A 21,421-nucleotide genomic window follows, 5' to 3' on the forward strand; every position below is an offset into this window, starting at 1 on the left:
CAGCAACACCACCATCACTGCCACTACCAACAACCCCATCACTCCACAATTACCACCAACACCAATACTGTTATTGCCACTGCCATCCTCAAAACATCCACTTCACATACCACCAAACTCATGAACAAAATTTATCATGTTCCCTGAGTATTGCCCCAGATTCTCGAGAGGACAAGGAGACCAGGTTTATTGTTCTGGTTCTGCTAATTAATTGAGCAGAATGGTTTTGCTTTTGTTTTGATCCAGGATCTAATTGCATATGACAGTTACTTACCTGACTCTCTAGTCTAGAACCGTTCCCCATCTTGTTTTGCATTGCTTTTCATGACATCAATATTTTTAAAGCATCCAAGCTAGTTGTTTTACATAATATCCTTCAATTTGTAGCCCTCATGATTAGATTGACGTTACACTTTTCGGCAGGAATAAGGCATGACTGACGCTGTGTTCTTCTCAGTGCATGACGTCAGGAGGCACCTATTGTTTTGTCCCAGTTTGGGCTATGGCAAGGTTGGTTATCTGGTTAAAGTGCTATCTACCAGATTTCTCCATCATAAAGGTAATTTTTCTCTTTGTAATTAGTAAATAATCTGTGGGATGTATGAAAATAGTTTTTAATTATCAAAGTCTTAAGAAACCTGTGGGATGTATAAAAAACTTTAAATATCAAGAGCTCAAGAAATCTTAAGCGCTATTTCAGTGTGAGTATTATCTCCTGTATGTATTCACTCCCAGGGAACAGAGGCTACGGTGGAGCTGGCCCCCATTCCCCCAGGTCTTTGTATTCTTCCAGAATAGGAATTCGTAACCAGGAAGCAGGGAGCCCCCTGCAAATGTATGTGGCAAAGGGCGAGTCCTAGCAAAGAGCATCCCTAGCTTTTAGCGTGTTCACAAAGTGGTCCCTGTTCTCAAAAACATTGAGAATCACTCTTAAGTGCTAACATTGTTAATAAAGACCTAAAAGTGAGGGAGGAAAATCAGACTGTGGGAAAAGATGAGGTTTATTTTTGGCTGACTGATGTGGGGTTACAGAGGGTCGTCTAGAAAGACTGTTCTCAAAGATGGTCAGAAACATCCATTTCCTTCCTGGCACTTGATATTTTGAAGTCGTTTTTGTTTACTTGTTTAGTGTCCGTCTTTCCCCCTTAGAAGGAGGCCCCTTGAAGGCAAAGCCTAATAATGAATGTCCTCTTCACTCCTGTATCACCAGGACCTCACTCAGTTCCTGGCACACAGGAGGTTCTCAATTAATTTTATTGAACAACCACAAAAAAACTAGCAAACAGTTGTATCAACGAGGGTGGTTGAGAGCAGAGAGCAGAAAAGCTGGGAGTGAAAAAGGGAACACTTTTAAGTTTAAAAAATATTTGTTAAAGGAATAAATGAATGAATTCATAGAAGCATGATATTTTTCCCACACAAAAGAAAATGGAATCATAGTTAACACAAATCGACTTTAGTGTTATGTATAATACCGAATTCTGGTGTTAACTTTTGACATTGCATAAGTCTAAAATCAAAGTAAATTTTTATTATTCCTAGATATAACTAGAAATTTAAATTTTAAAAGGATGATAAAGTTGAGTGCAGCCCAGGGCATGACAAGGCAGGCGTTTTGGTGAACTGACGGCCAGCACTAAGCGTGTTTCCAGCATTAGGGGAAGAGGGGTGTGAGGCCAGTGCTGAGGTACTTGCCCAGTGGGCACTCCCCAGTCCAACTGTCCCTCCCTGGCTGGGGCCCTCCCGGCACAGGCAGGCTGCTTCATCTGCTTTCATTCTCTCACTTGGCAAAATGGGAAGGCTGCACTTGGAAGACCAGCTTGGTGTCTGCAGACTTGGAGCCAAGTCTTTCTGCCCCAAGCCAACTGAACACCAGACAAGCCACTGCTTTGTGGCCTTGGTGTCCTGCTCTGCTAATGATACTGGCCCTGATATCAGTTTCCCTCCACTAAACCCAGCATATATGGGGTTAAAACCAAAAGCATGCATCCCCTTTCCCTGCTTACTCCTTGGCTTCCTGGCACGAGAATCCACCATCCACCATGGAGACAGACAGTCAAGAACATCCACCTGTGGATCCCCTTATCTTGCCATCCTCTGTTCTGTAAGCAGCCTCACAAGGCCAAACGCACGCTGGTGGGAGAGTGCCAACTAGCAAGGCCATAGGTTCTCCCCTCCCTACCAGCAGCTACATTCCTTTACAACCCCTTGCCTCCCATCTTTTGGGGAGACGAGACGAATTTGAGGGCTCACTCTCATCTCCTGGCTGACGTCACCTGAAATAAAATCCCTTTCCTTACCATAAGGCTGGGGTTCCAGTTTTTATTTGACCCCTCTTGTGTGGTGGGTAAAGAATCTCTGTTTGTAGCCAGTACACTAATGGAGCACTAATGAGATCTCTGAGCTCGCGTCCAGCACAAACGTCCTCTGCCTCAGCGAAAGGCCAAACTAGCTGCCAAGCGCCCCGCCTCCCCTCCCTCTGCTGGGCATCGGTGCCAAGGTCTAATCCAGTGGGTTTAGTCAGGAAGCACTTTACTGCTTGAATGATGGAAGCCAAGTGAAAAAGCCAGATTTTGCTTCAAGCAGTGACCTTCCTTATTCAGGCCCAAGAACAGATTCATAGAGAAAAAAATCCTTCAAAGCAAGGCTGATGAAAGCTGCAGTGCCTGCCACGTGGGACACAATGACTTCCCCAATCCTTTACCTAAACTACTAACTCTACATGAAGCTGAATGTTGAGGGGCCCAGGTTCCTGGAAGGCCTGAGTCACCAGTGGACTGTCAGAGAGAGGAAGCCCTCCCACTTCCCCAGTACCCACCAAAGTGGGATTAAGGCAGTGGGGAGAGCTGGACAGCAAGTAGGATTCAATGTCTGAGGCTGCAGAAATGATAACCTCCTTAGAGACGTTCTCAACCCTCTTTCTTTGCTCTCCATCAACCTGACTCCTTACCAGGTTATTCTCAGTAATTTGGGAGATTGCAAAATTTAATCCTTATTCCTTGTTCCTTGAGCATTTACAGACACTGTGCTGAGCACTTTACGTGTATTAAGCTCATATAACACGGGGTAAGTAGGTATTTTTATTAACCCTATTTGTTTTTGAGCAACTGAGGCGCAGCGAGGTCAGAGAGTCAATAGTCTGAGCTCTACAAACAGCGGTCAACAGCCCTGACTGGTCCCTACCCTTGAGGAGGTCATGTTTCTAGAGTGTGGAGCCAGAAAATGAACAAGAGAACAAATGAAATACTTTCAGGAACAAATAACAGCGGTGGAGAAAACAAATGGAGGAGACTAGTCTGCCTCATCCAAGGTCCCACAGCAGCTAGTAGGTGGCGGGGCTGGGCCTGGAGCCCCAGCTGTCTGACTCCAGGGGCCAACCTCTGGGCACCCAGGTCATTTTCTCAAAGGGGCTCAACTGGCATTTCCAACACGGCTCCTTTTGGAGAATTAAAGTGAATTGTTACACACAAGACAATGTAAAAGGAAGAATGTATAAAAAGGTTTCTTGGGGCCGGCCCCATGGCTGAGTGGTTAAGTTCGTGCACTCTGCTTCAGCGGCCCAGGCTTTCGCTAGTTCGAATCCTGGGCACGGACATGGCACCGCTCATCAGGCCATGCTGAGGCGGCATCCCACATGCCACAACTAGAAGGACCCACAGCTAAAAATGCACACCTATGTACTGGGGGGCTTTGGGGAGAAAAGGGAAAAATAAAATCTTTAAAAAAAAAGTTTCTTTCTAAAACTTTTAAGAAACATATAACAGTAACTGGATGAATGAGAATCTCCTTCCCTACATATTCGTTTCAGCTCTGTACTCCTTAAGATGCAGTCCTAGGAGTGGAGGTTTGGTTCAAAGTTATACAAAAATCACCCTCAGAAAAAATTATCCAGGGGCCAGCCCGATGGCAGAGTGGTTAAGTTCGCACGTTCCACTTCAGCAGCCGAAGGTTCATCAATTCAGATCCCAGGTGCGGACCTATCCACCACTTAGCAAGCCATGCTGGGCAGGCATCCCACACATAAAATAGAGGAAGATGGGCATGGATGTTAGCTCAGGGCCAGTCTTCCTTAGCAAAAAGAGGAGGATTGGTAGCAGATGTTAGCTCAGGGCCAATCTTCCTAAAAAAAGTTATCCAAAATACAGATTCTTGTTACTAACTATTAAATTATTCCCACAAAGATTGTACCTATGCAAACTTCTGCCAGCACCACTGCCAACTCTAGGGTATTAATCATTGATATAAATTTTTGACAATTTGGTGGGAAAAAAACATCACATCATTGCCTTCCTTGGCATTTCTTTAATTATTAGTAGAGCTTTTTAAATCTTTATTTTAAATAATTTTTCTCTGACTTTGAAAGAATTTGTAAACTCAGTGAGTAGCGCATTCATAAAAGCGATAAGCACCGCATATTTCTAACTTAATTACTGCATCATTAAAATGAGCTCTGCACGACAGATTGGAAATGAGCTTTTGTCTGAGAGACAGAGAAGCGTGTATGTGGTTTCTTTCCCAAATCAGAGAGCTGAAAACCCAGGCAGAGCCATGTCCCAGAGCGCTTCCCGCCTCTGCACCCCTACCCATCCTGGGTCAAGACCTTGCTGAGCAGCCCCTCCTCAGCTCGTAGGAATTCCCATCCTAATTCTTTAAAGCACCGTCAAGTTTTAAGAAGAAAGAAACAGTCCTCCAGTTTCTCTATGGCTAATTTAAGTTGTAGTAACACAATAACACTTTTCACTTGAACGGCCTTCAAGATTCATTTTGAAAATAGCAGTCGCCACCTTGAGACACATTCATTGTGGGTTTTAGGCACTCCACCAGTGGGGGTACAAAGAAAAATTCTAAAATAACTGCTTATAAAGTTTAAAGGAATTTAATTAGACTGCTAAAAATGAAAAAAAAAAGTAATAAATTATAAGCCACCCTAGACATGATTAATTACATTTACGTTGTGCACAAAGCACAAGAAGGAGCCCACCCCACGCTTGCCCCTCCCACATTCGGAGGTCTGCATTGTTGCCAGCAAGACAGCTACCGGGGAGGCAAACCGAGAGCCAGCATCTGCAACCAGAGCAGGGAGAGTTGGCTCCGAAGGGCTCCTGCGGCCTCTGCAGCCTCCTGACCACTGAGCCACGCCTCCTTCCTGGGGCCGGGCCCTGAACTCCCTTCCTGTGTTGTCCCCGAGTCAGATCCCAGGCCTTCCTCGATGCTGGGCCCTTCTTGTCATCAGTGCTCCCCAGCCCTCTGGACCCAGGACACACCACCGTTTCTAGCCTGTCCTGCCCGACTGTCTTTACGGCACCAAATGAGAGCTGAATGAGCCAATGAGCCCCAGCTCTCCCTCAGGGAGATGAGCATGACAGACGTGTCAAGATGTCCATGACACACTTAGTGGAAAAAAGTAGATTTTCCAATGGTGTGTAGAGAGGATCACCTGACTTGTAAGTTTATAAAAATGTGTGTAAAGGAAAAGAAAAAAGTTCCCTCACATTCAACAGTGAGAAGCAGAGGGTGAATGCAGACAAGACACAGGGAGACTTGCTCTCCTATCAGGGCTCTGTCCTTCCATCAGGGAAGAAACATGTTACTGGAAACTCTCTGGCAGCCTTCTCTTGAGCTGGTCCTATGGGCACCTGCAGCCAAAGGTAAACTGAGAGAGAGAAGACCAGGGTCCTTCAGCCTCTATCACAGGAGGTGGGCCAGGAAGAAGGGACTCGGGAATAATTGCACTGTTTGCCACATACACTCCAGTTATTCACTCAACAAACACTTATTGAGTACCCACTATGTGCCAGGAATTGCTCTGGGTGATGGCTATAGCAGAGATGAAGATAGACAAGATCCTGGACCTCATAGAGAGAGCCAGACAATAAATATAATAAAAGAATAACTCAGACAGTATGTTAGATAAAATAATAGAGGGGAAACGTGGTACAGAGTGCCAGATGTGGAGGGATTGTAACTTTAAACAGAGAGGCCAGGGAAAGCCTCCAGGACAAGTGACTTGAAAAACATGAGGGAGTTTTCCAGGAAGGCAGCTGGAAAGGAGGCTCTCCAGCAACGGGAACAGCCCGGGCAAAGGCCCTGAGGCAGGCGTGCGCCTGACACACCTTGGGCACAGTGAGGAGGCCACTGTGGCTGAGTCAAGTGCGAGTACAGTCAGAGAGGAGACTGGAGGCCAGGTCAGCCGGGGCCTCGTAGCGTGACATGGGCCGTGAGGACGTGGGTCTCACCGTGAGGATATCAGGGAGCCTCTGCATGGTCAGAGCAAAAGAGTGACAGGATTTTACTTACATTTTTTTAAATGGCTTTATTAACATATAATTCACATGAGTATAATTCACCCACTTAAAGTGTGCAATTCAGTGATTTTTGGTAAATTCCGGTGTCTAATTTTAGGACATTTTCGTGCCCCTCCCCAAAAAAGCGTATATCCATTAGCAGTCCCTCCCAATTCCCCCTCCTCCAGCCCCAGGCAACCACTAATCTCCTTTCTGTCTCTATGGATTTGCCTGTTCTGGACATTTCACACAAATGGAATCATATAATATGTGGCCTTTTGTGACTGGCTTCTTTCACTTAGCATGCTGTTTTCAAGGTTCATCCGTGTCATAGCAAGTATGAGTACTTCATTTCTTTTTACTGTCAAATAATATTCCATTGTATAGATAAACCACACTTAGTTTATCTGTTGACCAGTTGATGGAAATTTGGGTTGTTTCCACTTTTTGGCTATTATTAATAATAACATTATGAACATTTGTGTACAAGATTTCACGTTGACGTATGTTTTCAATTTTCAATATATTTCAACTTTCAATATATTTTCATTCTGAGGAACTGCCAAACTGTTTTCCAAGGCGGCTGGGCCATTTTCCATTCCCACCAGCAGTGTCCGAGGGTTCTAATTTCTCCACATCCTCACCCATGCTTGTATTGCCTGTTGGTTTGATTGCAGCCGTCCTGGTGGGTGTACAGTGGTACCTCATTGTGGCTTTGATTTGCATGTCTCTAATTACTAATGATGCAAAGAATATTTTCAGGTGCTTACTAGCCATTCGTATATCTTCTCTGAAGAAATGTTTCTTCAAATCCTTGCTCGTTTTTAAAATTGGATTGTCTTTTTATGACATATTTTAAAAGGCTTATTCTGATGGCTGTGTTGAGATAGCATGTACAAAGAAACAAATTACTTTTGAAAATGCAAGAAAAAAATTAAAAATATTTTTTAAGGGTCCTATAGTTTTGGAATTGAAGGAGATGAGTTCAAGTTCTAGCACTCACAGTCCATCCTTGACCAGGTGTGGATTTTTGACCAGGTGTAGGATCCAGAAAACCAGATTCTCTCTGAGCTTCAGTGTCTTAATCTATAAAATGAAGTAGTGGGCCCTAATTAGGACATAGCACTGATAGAAGGCTCAAAGTGAGGCAACTAGGGTGCCTGGGCCTTGAATGTCATAGAACAAGATACAACAACAAGGTGGGGCTGGACCCATGGCCTAGTGGTTAAGTTCGACAGGCTCTGCTTCAGCGGCCCAGGTTTGGTTCCCAAGCGTGGACCTACACCACTCATCTGTCAGTGACCATGCTGTGGCAGCAACCCACAGACAAAATAGAGAAAGACTAGCACAGATGTTAGGCCAGGGCAAATCTTCCTCAGCAAAAAAAAAAAAAAAAAAAAGATACAAGGGCAAGCTTTCAGGCTTATACAAAGTAGAGAGAAGGCTGCATTACTGTACAATCTTAAGAACCTCAGACACATTTAATGATGCTATAGGAACTGGATTCGCCCACTGAGTGCCTGAGATCGAAGGTCTCCTCAAATCAAAAAAGAGGTATGTAATGGGTGGTTTGTAATTTGGTCATCATTTTTAATTAATATTGTTCTGGAATTAGATGGTGAGTCTGGACTCACCAATCCCAAGAAAGGATCATAAAATACGAGGAAAAGAATAAAGACTTAAGAGGGCCAGTGTGTGAAAAATGACTATACATAGTCACAGGGAAGAAAATTCGAAGGGAAGAGACTGTAGCAGTCAGGGAAAGCTGCTCCAATAAAGCGATGCAATAGTACAATGACCTGAAAAATGAGGAATTTTATTTCTCTCTCCCATAATAGTGTCAAAGTGAGTGATGTGGGAAGTGGTCACCTCTCCTTCCATTGTGCGCCCCCACCTCCTGACACTGTCATCACAAGCATGATTGACGCTGGGCACAAGCAGTTTCCAGCCAGCAGGAAGGGGAAAGAGTGTGTGGAAGACTCACCCCCACTGTAACCCCAGACCCATGGGTGGTCCACATCAGCTCCACTCACCTTCCACGGGTGACAATGGCATCACCTGTTCACATCGAACTCCCAGGGAGTCCAGGAAAGGCCGTCTAGGTGAGCAGCCAAGGCCTGACTATAATTCTGTTTCTAAGGAAAAGGAAAAGAATGGCTTTTGGTGGACAGCCTGAGGCGTCTGCCACATACACCAAAATGTTCACATTGCTATGACTGCGAAGTGGGCTTAGGAGTATTTTTATTTTCTTCTTTACATAGGTATCTGGGTGTTTCTGAAATTTTCATATTGCCCTGAGGTGGTGTACAAATCACAGTTAGGGTTATAATCTTGGGTTCTGGAGTCGGTCTGTCTGGATGCAAATCAGCCTTACTAACTGGGTGAACTTGGACCATGGACTTCTCCCCAATGACCCTGTTTTCCTCTACTGTATGGTGGGAACAGTAGTAGAACCTGCCTCCCGGGTAGTTGTGAGAATTGAAGGAGTGAAGACATCTAACGCGCTCAGCCTCGAGCCTGGTACACAGCAACGGTGGGTAAGCAGTTTTGGTTCTCGCTAGCGTTACCATAATTATGATGGTGATTGTTAGCCTCAGACCACCTACTCCACAGGCCCCAGTTATGTCTGGCTGCCTTCTTTTTCTTCTCTCTGCTTCCTCCTCCTTAGCCCCTTCAACAAATTCAGGCGTTCCTTAAACACCCGAGGCTCCTCTGCCTCGTCTCTCCCACTGCCTTCATCATCACTCTCCAATTCTGCTTTCTCCTTTCCCTCCCTACAGGCGTCCAAGGGTTAGGGGGCACTGAGGAGTTCCGCTTGGAGGTAGAAGTGCTGAGTGTCTCTCAAGTTCCTGAGTTATTTAGACCTGATCACAAAGGTGAAACAGCGCTCCTGTTAGCATCCCGGGAACATTCTGGAGAAGTGCTAACCCAAGAACTCGTTCCCTTCCTGTGCCCCAGTCAGCAGGACTGAACCCACCTCTCTCGTCCACTCCTCATCCTCCATCTTTCTTCCTTTCCTTTCCTCCCTGCTCCCAAACATGTGCAAGCTTGGATGAGCACAACTTGAGGAGCCTTTTAAACAGCTCATTAAAACTATTAAAAGCTAAAATTGACCTTGGGAAATGACTGTGCAATCACTTTAGTAGATTGCTTGGGGAAAAAAAAGTTAGAAAGCCCGGCTGTCTTACTACTGATTTCTCAGCGGTCTCCATACAAGCTTCGAAATTTGGATCTCAAGAATTATTGAGCTTCTACTGGGGGGTAAAAAAAAGAACCGGAAGTCCTGTCAGAGCCCAGAGGAATTCTCCAGCGCCTCCTCCCAGAGTCCTAGGAGAGGGCCGAGGACAGGTTTTCAGATTTGGGGAGGGAGGGTCAATGTTGTGGTTGTTGGGTGTCTGTGGGAGGAGGTGCACGTGGGTGTTGAGCATTCTCTACTACCCTGACCTCTCTCTTTACAACCCTGACGTGAAGTTTTGCAGGCACTCGCTATTGATAGGAAGCAGGAGGTGGACAAACACCAAAACCCACCTAGTAAAGAACAGCAAACGACTCGAACACATTTCAAAGAAAAAGGCACAGAGGTGGTTCCTTCTTCTGTTTTCTGAAAGGTTTGTGTGTTGGGGTGGGGGCTAGGTGCTTGTGAGGAAGAAATGGGGCTGAGCTGAGAACACATGAGTACAAAAGCCCATGTTGTTTGAAGGGTCCAGGGCTGGCCTGCAGCTGTGTGGCGGTGAGGGCCTGAACTGGGGTCAGCAGGCTGGGTTTTAGGGCCAGCCTTGCCCCGAATCCAAGCGGGGCAGCACACACTGCTTCTCCCCGCTCACACCTCCCAAAGATGAGGAGAAGAGAGAATCCTGGCCCTCCAAGATCCCTCCACTTCCAGCAGTCACGAGGCTTACTGGAACAGGGTCTAGCTGCATTTCCTGAGCACCTACTGTGCGCCAGGCACTGTCCTAACCATGTCATCTGGCCCTAGTTCTACACACATTTTATTTCGTCTTCACAGCATCCCCATGGCAGAAGCATCATTGGCCCCGTTTTCCAGAGGGAGAGACTGAAACTGAAGGAGAGAAGACTTGCCCCAAAGCCATGCAGTGACAGCACCAGGGCTCAGACCCACCTCTTCTGAGGCTCAGCCCAGAGTGTGTGCACTGTGTGGGGCAGGTGTGCGTGGGTGCACCACGTGCACAAACGGGAGAGAGCCTGGTGTGTGACTGTCTTTCATTTTTAGTCACCCAATCGTTAGCATCCCTCAGCTCCTGAGAGCTGGCCTGCGCATGCATCTCCGTTGTTTCCCCAAACCCAGCCTGGTGTGAGGAGCAAAGACAGAAGATGAAGGAATTGGAGTCCCCGCCCTCAAGGTGCCGAGGGAAGCAAGTAAGGAGATTTTTCTCTAATATTAAAACTTTGACCAAAATCCATTTGGTGGAGGATCCTGGCTGACATTCCCTGAAGGTACTTTGTCTTGTCCAGACTTCCTCCTCAGCCTGGGAGATCCCTGAGATGACCCACAACTCAGCCTCCTCTGAAGAAGGGTTCGAATGAGAGTTCCCACGCCTACTCGTTGGAGTAATGTCGTAAGGCAAAAGCCAGACAGTCTATGTTGATAGTAAAACGTGCCAAGCAATAGTTCAGTAATCAAAAGGACACTCATTTAGAAGTTTGAATTTGATAGATTTGTGTTTCTGAGTTCTTTCCTCTTTTCTAAAGTCCATTCTTGTCTCATTATCATGTCTTCTTCAAAAATATGGAAAGGAGGCAAAATATGTTTTCTAATATCATAATAATAGGGGTTCCAAATTGTGCACTGGAATCTTTCATAGTGTGGCTCCTCAGAACTTTATTTTCTTATTTTTTTCCAACTATTTTATTGAGGTCATAATGGTTTATAACATTGTGTAATTTCAGGTGTACATTATTATTTATCAGTTTCTGTATAGACTGTATCGTGCTCACCACCATTTGTCTAATTTTTATGCATCACCATATATATGTGCCTCTTTACCCCTTTCTCCCACCCCCCCAACCTCCTTCCCTTCTGGGAAACACTAATCTGTTTTCTTTATCCATGTGTTTACCTCCCACATATGAATGAGATATTCAGTGTTTGCCTTTCTATGTCTGGTTTATTTTACTTAATATAATACCCTTAAGGTCCATCCATGTTGTTGCAAATGTGATGATTTTGCCTTTTTCATGGCTGAGTAGTATTCCATTGTATATATATATATACCACATCTTCTTTATCCATTCATCAGTCGATGGGCACTTCACTTGCTTCCATGTCTTGGCTATTGTGAATAATGCTGCAATGAACATAGGGGTGCACAAGTCTCTTCGAATTGTTGATTTCAAGCTCTTTGGATAAATACCCAGGAGTCGGGTAGCTGGCTCATATGGTATTTCTGTTTTCAATTCCTTGAGAAATCTTCACACTATTTTCTGTAGTGGCTGCACCAGTTTTCATTCCCACCAGCAGTGTATAAGGGTTCCCTTTTCTCCACATCCTCTCCAACATTTGTTATTTTTTGTCTTGTTATTTATAGCCATTCTGACAAGTGTGAGGTGACATTTCACTATAGGTTTGATTTGCATTTCCCTAATAATTGGAAATGCTGAATATTTTTTCATGTGCCTGTTGACCATCTGCATAACTTCTTTGGAAGAATGTCTGTTCATATCCTCTGCCCATTTTTTTTATCAGGTTGGTTGTTTTATTGTTGTTGAGTTGTATGAGTTCTTTATATATTTTGGAGATTAATCCCTTGTCGGATATATGATTTGCAAATATTTCCCCCACTTGGTGGGTCGTCTTTTCATTTTGTTCCTGGTTTCCTTTGCCTTGCAGAAGCGCTTCAGCCTGATGTAGTTCCATTTGTTTATTTTTTCTTTTGTTTCCCTTGCCTGAGTAGACATGGTATTCAAAAAGATGCTGCAAAGACTGATGTCAAAGAGTGTACTGCCTATATTTTCTTCTAGAAGTTTTATGGTTTCAAGTCTTTACATTTTGAGTTAACTTTTGTGTGTGGTGAAAGATAATGGTCTACTTTCATTCTTTTGCGTGTGGCTGCCCAGTTTTCCCAACACTATTTATTGAAGAGACTTTCCTTTCTCCATTGCGTGTTCTTGGCTCCTTTGTTGAAGATTATCTGTCTATAGATGTGTGGTTTTATTTCTGGGCTTTCAATTCTGTTCCATTGATCTGTGTGCCTGTTTTTGTTCCAGTCCCATGCTGTTTTGATACTATAGCTTTGTAGTATATTTTGAAGTCAGGGATCGTGATGCCTCCAGCTTTGTTCTTTTTTCTCAGAATTGCTTTAGCTATTTGTGGTCTTTTATTGTTCCATATAAGTTTTAGGATTCGTTGTTCCATTTCTGTGAAGAAGTCATTGGGATTCTGGTTGGGATTGCACTGAATCTGTAGATTGCTTTAGGTAATATGGACATTTACTATGCTTATTCTTCCAATCCATGTGCGTGGAATATGTTCCCATTTCTTTATGTCGTCTTTGATTTCTTTCAATAATCTCTTCTAGTTTTCAGTGTATAGGTCTTTCACCTCCTTGGTTAAATTTATTCCTAGATACTTTTTCCTTTTTGTTGTGATTGTAAGATTTTTTTTCTTGACTTCTCTTTCTGCTAGTTCATTATTAGTGTATAGAAATGCAACTGATTTTTGTAAGTTGATTTTGTATCCTGCAACTTTGCTGTAGTTGTTGATTATTTCTAATAGGGAATCTGAATAGACCAATCACAAGTAAAGAGATTGAAACAGTAATCGAAAACCTCCCAAAAAATAAAAGTCCAGGAGTAGATGGCTTCTCTGGAGAATTCTACCAAACATTCAAAGAAGATTTAATACTTATCCTTCTCAAACTATTCCAAAAAATTGAAGAAGACAGAACACTACCTAACCATTCTATGAGGACAACATCACCCTGATACCAAAACCAGACAAGGACAACACGAAGAAGGGAAATTACAGGCCAATATCACTGATGAACATAGATGCAAAAATCCTCAATGAAATATTGGCAAACTGAATACAGCAATACATTAAAAGGATCATACAGGGGCCGGCCTGGTGGTGTAGCAGTTAAGTTCATGCACTCCTCTTCGGTGGCCCAGGGTTTCTGGTTTGGAGCCTGGGCATGGACCTAGCACTGCCCATCAAACCATGCTGTGGCAGCATCCCTTATACGAAATAGAGGAATATTGGCACTGATGTTAGCTCAGCAACAATGTTCCTCAAGCAAAAAGAGGAGGATGGGCAACAGATTTTGACTCAGGGCCAATCTTCCTCACACACACACATAAAACAAACAAGAATCATACACCATGATTAAGTGGGATTTATACCAGGGACACAAGGGTGGTTCAACATCCACAAATCAATCAATGTGATGAACCACAGTAACAAAATTAGGAATAAAAATCACATGATCATCTCTACAGATGCAGAGAAAGCATCTGACAGGCTCCAACATCCACTTATGAAAAAACTCTCAATAAAATGGGTATAGAAGGAAAGTATCTCAACATAATAAAGTCCATATGACAAACCCACAGCCAACATCATACTCAGTGGGGAAAAACTGAAAGCAATCCCTCTGAGAACAGGAACAACACAAGGGTGCCTGCTCTCACCACTCCTATTCAACATAGTACTGGAGGTTTTGGCCAGAGCAATTAGGCAAGAAAAAGAAATAAAAGGGATCTAAATTGGCACAAAAGAAGTGAAACTCTCACTGTTTGCAGATGACATGCTCTTATATATAGAAAACCCTAAAGAATTCACTACAACTTTATTTTCCATCACCCAGACCACATCCTCCTTGCCCTGGGCCCTCCTGACCACGAGCTGGCCCAGGTTGCCATGGAACCAGCTGCTGCTGTCGAGGAACAGCCTGTGATGTCCCTCTCGTTGCCTGAAAGCCTCTGAGACGATGATTTCCATTGCCAGAAGTTCTGTGAGTTGGCTTCTAGTAGGAAAGGAGGGTTGAACCTTGGGGGATGCTCACATTGCAGGATTTGCTATCCTGCAGGCCAGGCACTTCAGGTTAGCAGAGAAGCCCAGCAGCAGTTCTGAACACAGACTACTGCGGCTCAAATCTGGCCTCCACGTCCTGGCCATTGGGCCCTTGACAAATGTACTCATCCCTTCTGTCCCTCAGTTTCCTTCCTTTAAAAGGCGATATGACTCCACCTTCCCTATAGGATTGTTTGAGGGTTAAGTAAAATAAAATAGCATATGTGCTGAAAGATAGCGGGCAATATTATTATTTCTATGTAAATTGCTTCTCTCCTCAGAATTCTCCCTGAGCCCATTTTCTTTTGAAACCTAATTCAAAGAAATGAAAATTACAGCGAGATACCACGTCTCATCTATCAGATTGGCAAAACTCCCAAAGCCTAACAATACACCCGAAGCTGGTGAGGCTGTGGGGAAGTGGACATTCTCACCATCGCCAGGGGGACGCAAACTGCCACAAGGCTGTGGAGGGGCAATTGAGGACATCTAGCAAAAATACACATGCCCTTATCCTTTGACCCAACAAAGTCACTTCTAGGAATCTATCCCGGAGATATACTGGCAAAAACACACAAAAAGTCTAAGAGACATATCGACCAATTGCAATGGATGGAACTTATTTGGGTCCAGATTCGAACAAACAAATTGTCATCACAAGACAAGGAAATGTGAACACTGATTGGGTGTTTGACAGTTCTGTTGTATTATTATTAATACTTTTATGTGTAATCATAGTATTATGGTTATGTTTTTATTAAACGGTCTTTATCTGTTAGAGATACTTACTGAAATATTTATGAATGGAATACAGTGTCTGGGATGTGCTTAAAAATAACTCAGGAGGAGGGAATAGGTGAGTGACAGGTACTTGGGTGGTTACTACAGTGTCCTATTTTTGTATATGCTTCAAATTTTCCATAGTAAAATGAAGACATTACAGATAAAGCAGAAATCCCCCTTGCCCCTGGCTAATCCTCGGACCCGCCCCTCTCCTCAGGTGACCACTGTTTTCAGTTTGCTCTGAAGCCTTCCACACATTTTTCTGGGCACTTAAGTACTATATATGTACTCACAAGGGATAGGGGACAGCATTTTGGGGGGACTGCTTTTTCCACTTATGGCAATGACATCATCCTGATGGATTGTCCTGCCTCATGCTTTCTGCCAGCCATATGTCTTGGAGAGCCTCCATGTAGCACACAGAGATCTATTTTTCCATTGCTGCACTGGGCAGCATGGTAAAGCTGTACCACAGGTTATTTACCCACTCCATAGTGATGGGCATTTTTATTGTTTCCACTTCTTTTGTGCCTACAGTGAGCATCCTTGGATATATCTCCTCGTGCACGAGAGAGCATTTCTATAGGATAGATAGTTAGAAATGGTTATTATAGGATAGACTGTTAAGTCCTAAGTTATTTTCAGCTCTGTGTTAATAGGTACTGGCCCTGCCTTCCCTGTATCCTGTTTTCTGTCACTAAGGTCCCAGAGCCTTGTTTCCTCCTCAAATGGCGTCCCTATTACCAGCATTCCTATTATTTCATAACTTTGTCCCCAGCTCACTTCCCACCTCCCTAATTTCTTAGAATTATTGCTCTAGGCTCACATCTCTTCCCCCTGCTTTGTGATCCGATCAGCTCAGCTCTCCCCCGCCTCCATGCCTCTCTCTCCGCCCTTCCTCGGGAAGACCCCCTGCCATGGACCTGCACCCTCTGATCCCTCATCATGTGTCACCCACATTCCCACTGCTCTCTGCCCTCTAGCCACAAGGGCCTGTAGCTCTCTTCAGATGTTCTCTGACCCCTCCACGTCTTCACACACTGTTCCCTCTGGCTGGAATGCTCCTGTCCTGCCCCATCTAGTGACCCAACTTGACTGTCACTTCCTTGAGGCAGCCAACCCTAATCTGGAAGTCCTGGGTAACCTTCAAGAGAGCATTTAGAGCAATTTTTAATAATACATATACTTTTTGATAAATCTGATTAATGTCTGTCTTTTCTATTAGATCTAAAGCACTATGAGGGCAGAAATTGAGTGTGTTTTTCTCACTCTTGTACATCCAGCATCTATCACAGTGCCAAGAGCATAATAGGGCCTCAATAAATAGTCGTTGAATAAATGAATTCATAAGTGAAGGAACTATGGAACACCTATTCACATACGGACAACTTCCCTCATTTGCACGTTTGCTTCTATCAAGTGACAGTTCACCCACAAGGTCCAACGGTAGAAGAGATTCAAGTATCTAATGGGGTCGCTGGCCAGGATTCCGTTCCAGGCCCTTTTCCAGATCTCAAGTTCCATGTTTTAACACCACAACAGCTCTTTCCAGAAACACTCCTCCAGCTAGAAGAGATGCCTCACAGTTGCCTCTCAATTCCCGCAGCACCTCTCAGAGCACAGTCAGCGTTGAATCTGGAGCACCATCATTCATGGTCATGGCTCCTCGGCTACTGGACCCGGTGGTCAGGGTCCGGATCTCTGTGCCTCCCCTGGGTCTGATCGCTGCATGGCTCCTAGTATATAATCAATAGAACATCACTGAGTGAGACAGCGAAGGAGTGACTGTGGGGCCTGTAAGTACCAATTCTCTTCTAAATGTGGGGTTTCACTGAGTGCTGGTCCAAGAGCCAAGACATACTCCAAAGTGCTTTCAAGAAAAAAAAACTCCTGGTGCTGCTGCTTCCTCTCTGCAGCTCTCTCCGTGTCTGCCAGGTCAGAATACCATCCGGAAAGGCTCTTTATTCCCACAGTGCGACGGGAGCCCAGCCCCTCGCTGCAGCGCCCACTGGGCCAGCAGGTCAGAGTCCCTGGAAGTGTTCCGCAAGCCCCGGGCATCTGCTGCCCGTGCAGCTCCTTCTTTAATTTGGCTGCCAGAGTGTTGAATGCCAAGTTTTTCTGGGCAAGCCTAGCTACTTTGGTGGCTGGCATATCTGTTTTCCTCCTCTTAGTCACCATTTTTCCCCCCTCTGAAAATTCTTATTTCATAAATTTTATTGTATGAATTTTTTGTAAGTTGCTTCAAATTCAATCAAGGAGGAAAAAGAGCCAGATAAGGATTCTGAATAAAAGTTTAACCTAAGGTCTCCGCTTTATGGTTCTACCGCATGAATTGGAAAGAATGTCAAGATTGAAATGACTTCAGGCAACATGTGCACCTTCAGAAAATTTCACCCTTCTTTGGAGAAATGGTGGACTCCAGAGCTGGGGCACAGAAAGTACAAGATGAACTTGGAACATTTTGTGGTGCTAGAGAGTATGGAAGTGCTCAAAGAAGGATGGGGGATGTGACAAAATACGGCCCACTTTGAAGGGGCCAAATCTGGAACAATTTGAGCATCATAATAAAGAATGATAGTCAAAGAGTATAACCCATTGAATAAAATAAGAATAAATAAGCCTACACACAATTTATTAATTAGTTGGGGAAGAAGTTGTTGTCCTGACAGTCGAAAGACAATAAGCAAATATAAAAGGAATGATGGAATTAGAAAATCACTGCTTGGCAGCCACCATATTAATAAGCTTCAGGCAAGAATCATCCACGGATGAAAACACTGGCGGGTGAAAGTTTGAGGAGTAACAGAGTATTTACACAGCCTCCAACAGCATCAACAGTAATGGAGGGATCAGTGCCACGTGCTTCCTGATGTGATGCACCGAGAAAAATGCAACATTCCTGCTGCAGTATTTCTGCTAGAGAATCACAGTCTGAATCTAATCACGGAAAACATCAGACAGATCCAAAGTAAAGGCTATCCTATGAGATAACCGGCCTGAGAAATGTACATCTAAAAAGGGTGAATTCTACCCTATGAAGATTATGCCTCAATATACCTGATTTTTAAAATATATAACTGACCTGCATTCCTCAAAAATATCAATGTCAGGGAAAATGAAGAAAGACTAGGAATTATGCCAGATTATAGGAGACTGAATAGATAAGGCACATGAATGCAACGTGTGATACAGAACTTCCTTTTGTTATAAAGAACATTACGGGGATAATGGGCAAAATCTGAATAAGATTTGTACATAGACAATAATATTGTATAAATGTTAACTTCCTGATTTTAATAACTGTACTAGGGTTATGTAAGAAAATGATCTTGTTTTTAGGAAATAGGCTTTTTAGTATTTAGCAGTAAGAGGGCATTATATTATGTCTACATTTAAGATTAAACAGTAGATAGATTGGATGAATGGATGGAGGGATGGATGGATGGATGGACGAATGGATGGATGGTGTTAAAATAAAATAAAGTGAAGACCAGGCCTGAAGATCACCCTAGCAGACAAAACCAGTTAAGCCACATAACCAAAGCTTATTCTAGGTTATCTCATGAATGTAAGCAAAACTTAGGTTATTTCTTATAAATGCCTCTGATAATCATAAATAAAACTTAAATCATCTTCCTAAAATGATGTAAGATAATAGGTTTCAACCAATCCCGTGCCATGTGAAAAACCTCATTGTAATAACCCATCATAGTAAAGGTTTAACAACTTCTGCATTTCCCCTTTATAAGCTATCCTGCCATGTCATGCCTGTGAGCTTCATATCACTGTCGGGTCTGAAGTCTCCCTGTTCACAATCGTTTTGTTTCTTGCTCAATAAAATATTCATGTCTAGAAAAGCTCCCAGAATTTCTTTTTGCAATAGGTGGGTGGATGGATAGATGAATAAATAGATAGGATAAAATGGTAAACTGTAACATCTGAGGACTCTGGATGAAGGGTATATGGGAATACTTTGTATTATTCTTTCAACTTTTCTGTAGGTCTGAAATTACACCAAAGTCAAAAGAAAAAGCCCTTTAGAAGACAGAGAAAGATAAAAGTTTGCCCCCAAAACACCTGCCCTGACAGGTGGGTATCCTCCTGATCTTTACAACCTTGAGGGGGAAACTTGCCCTCTTCTCTCGGAAGCCTGCCTTGCGCTCCCAACCACTTACTTCAGCAACACTAACTTGAACCCTCTCTGCCGTAATTTGATCCATCTCCACTATTCTGAATACAGTGAGGTGAAGCCATACAGCTGTACGAGGCTCTTCTCGCAAGACATTACAGGCCCGTCCCTCATGGCACGGCTCCCAGTTGTAATTCCACATTGATTTGTGTCATGATTGTGTCTGTCTCTCCTGCTGTGCCACAAGTTTCAGGAAGGCAGAGAGTGTGTCTGGCTTGGCTGAACACTGTACCCCCAGTGCGGGGCCCAGTACAAAATGAAAACGTGGGGCCCTGGTTCAAAAATGATTAATAATTTCAAGACAGCAACAGAGCATTAAACCAAGCTCAAAGTCCTTCCGAGCATGGGGTCCTGTGCAAGGGCAAGGGTGGCGCACCCATGAAGCCGGCACTGGCCAGCACAGTACCTGGTGCAGAAAACGGGCCAGTAAATGTTTGCTACATGAATGGATGAGTAAACAAAAGCTTCTTAAACACATTTCCAGGCTGAATGTAAAGCTGACCTCTCCTGCAGCTAAAACTGTTATATTGATGATTGACGTGGGCCTTCTTAAACCAACTCTGAATGGGTCTGGACTGCAGGGGGCGCAATTCCCACCAGGCAGCAGGGATAGTAAGCCCCCAGCGCTCCACATCCTCCGCCCTCAGCCAGTGACCTGTCCCAGGTCATCCTGGGCTCTCAGGGGTTCTGAATCTCCATGCAGGCGTGCAGCTCCTGCCAGCCTCTCCTTGCCGTTTCCGTGCCTCCTGTTGGCCCCCCTCCTCTGCATCTCCTCTTCTGACTCAGTCCTAGCAGAGAACATCCTGAGGAAGGCAAGCCCCTCTGGAGCCCCCAGCATTAACAATCCCTGGCTGTGCCAAACTGGGCACTGAGGCGAAGCCACCAAACCCCTTTTCACTCCTGACCTACATTGCCACTGGTTCCATGGACTGTGCCTTCTGCAAGTCAAGGGGGGAAATGTTACTATGACAACAGCTCCTGGAGCCGCAGGGATGCAGAACACCTACTTAAAATGAGTTCACTTACCCATATGGCAAATGGACTTCATTAGTTGTTTCTGAATCAAATATCCAAACAAGGTGGGCTGAAAAGAGAATATTTTCACACGGCTAATTCAGACTCTAGCACCAGAGCTATCGGTTAGATATCAGAGAGTGAAGATAGAGTACCATAGTTTTTTCGGTCTTGTTTTCTTAAAGACGAATATTATTACAAGTTAGCCATGTGCTCCCTGGCTGATGTGAACTTGCCAATATAAAAAAGAAACAGACATCTATGAGCAAGGGCTTATTCCTTCTCTCCTGAAATCCCGGTCTTGGTTGGCTCCTATCATGTTCTCCTCATGGCTGTCTGTGGTTTCTGGCTCTTTCCGCACCATCACCCAGCAAATACTGTGTTGCGAGAGAAAAAGAATGAGCTTCGTAGGTCCGAATTTTAGCTTTGCTATTTATGAACTGTGTGATCTCAGGCAAGTTATTTCTTCTCTGAGTCCCAGTTTCTTCATGGAGATGTTCATTTATTCATCCATCCAAATGCTCACAAATGTTTCTTCAGCAACGACCATGTGCCTGAAGTAAGAACACCTCCCCCGGAGGGGCGGGGGGTGGTCTGAGCCCACTATTAGGGGTCAAAATCAATGTTGAAATCCTGATTGCTCCTTATCTTCGCTTTCCTTCCTGACCCACGCCCCAATCAAAATTAGTAACAGCCGCCTCTGACTTCCACAGCACCAGGCTGGGGGCCCCCTCACAGCCCAATTTGATTGGGTTTTGTTCTTGACTATGTGCCTGTGTGACCCGCTTAGACTCCGAGAGGGCTCCTCAAGCCTGGGGACCGGCTTCCTATGCAGCCCGCTCTCCCCAGGACCTGGCACCAAATCATTGTAAGCCAGCGCCCGTATAATTCAAGACGCTGTTAGAGCCAATGCCAGTAAGTGGTTTTGCCCTTTTCCTCATGTTCCTCGTAGAATCAGTGAGTTCAAATCATAATCACCCTCCAGTGGTGGCTCCAGAACTCCTATACGGGGGTGGTTCAGAGGGCACCTGGCTGGGAGCTATGACACCACAGGCTGAGCAGGACTTCTGTTTTAAGGAGAGTGCACTGGCATGACTGTTCCGGGGAGCTGAAGCTGCGTTT

Source organism: Equus quagga, chromosome 1 (assembly GCF_021613505.1).
Source record: "Equus quagga isolate Etosha38 chromosome 1, UCLA_HA_Equagga_1.0, whole genome shotgun sequence".
NCBI lineage: Eukaryota > Metazoa > Chordata > Mammalia > Perissodactyla > Equidae > Equus > Equus quagga.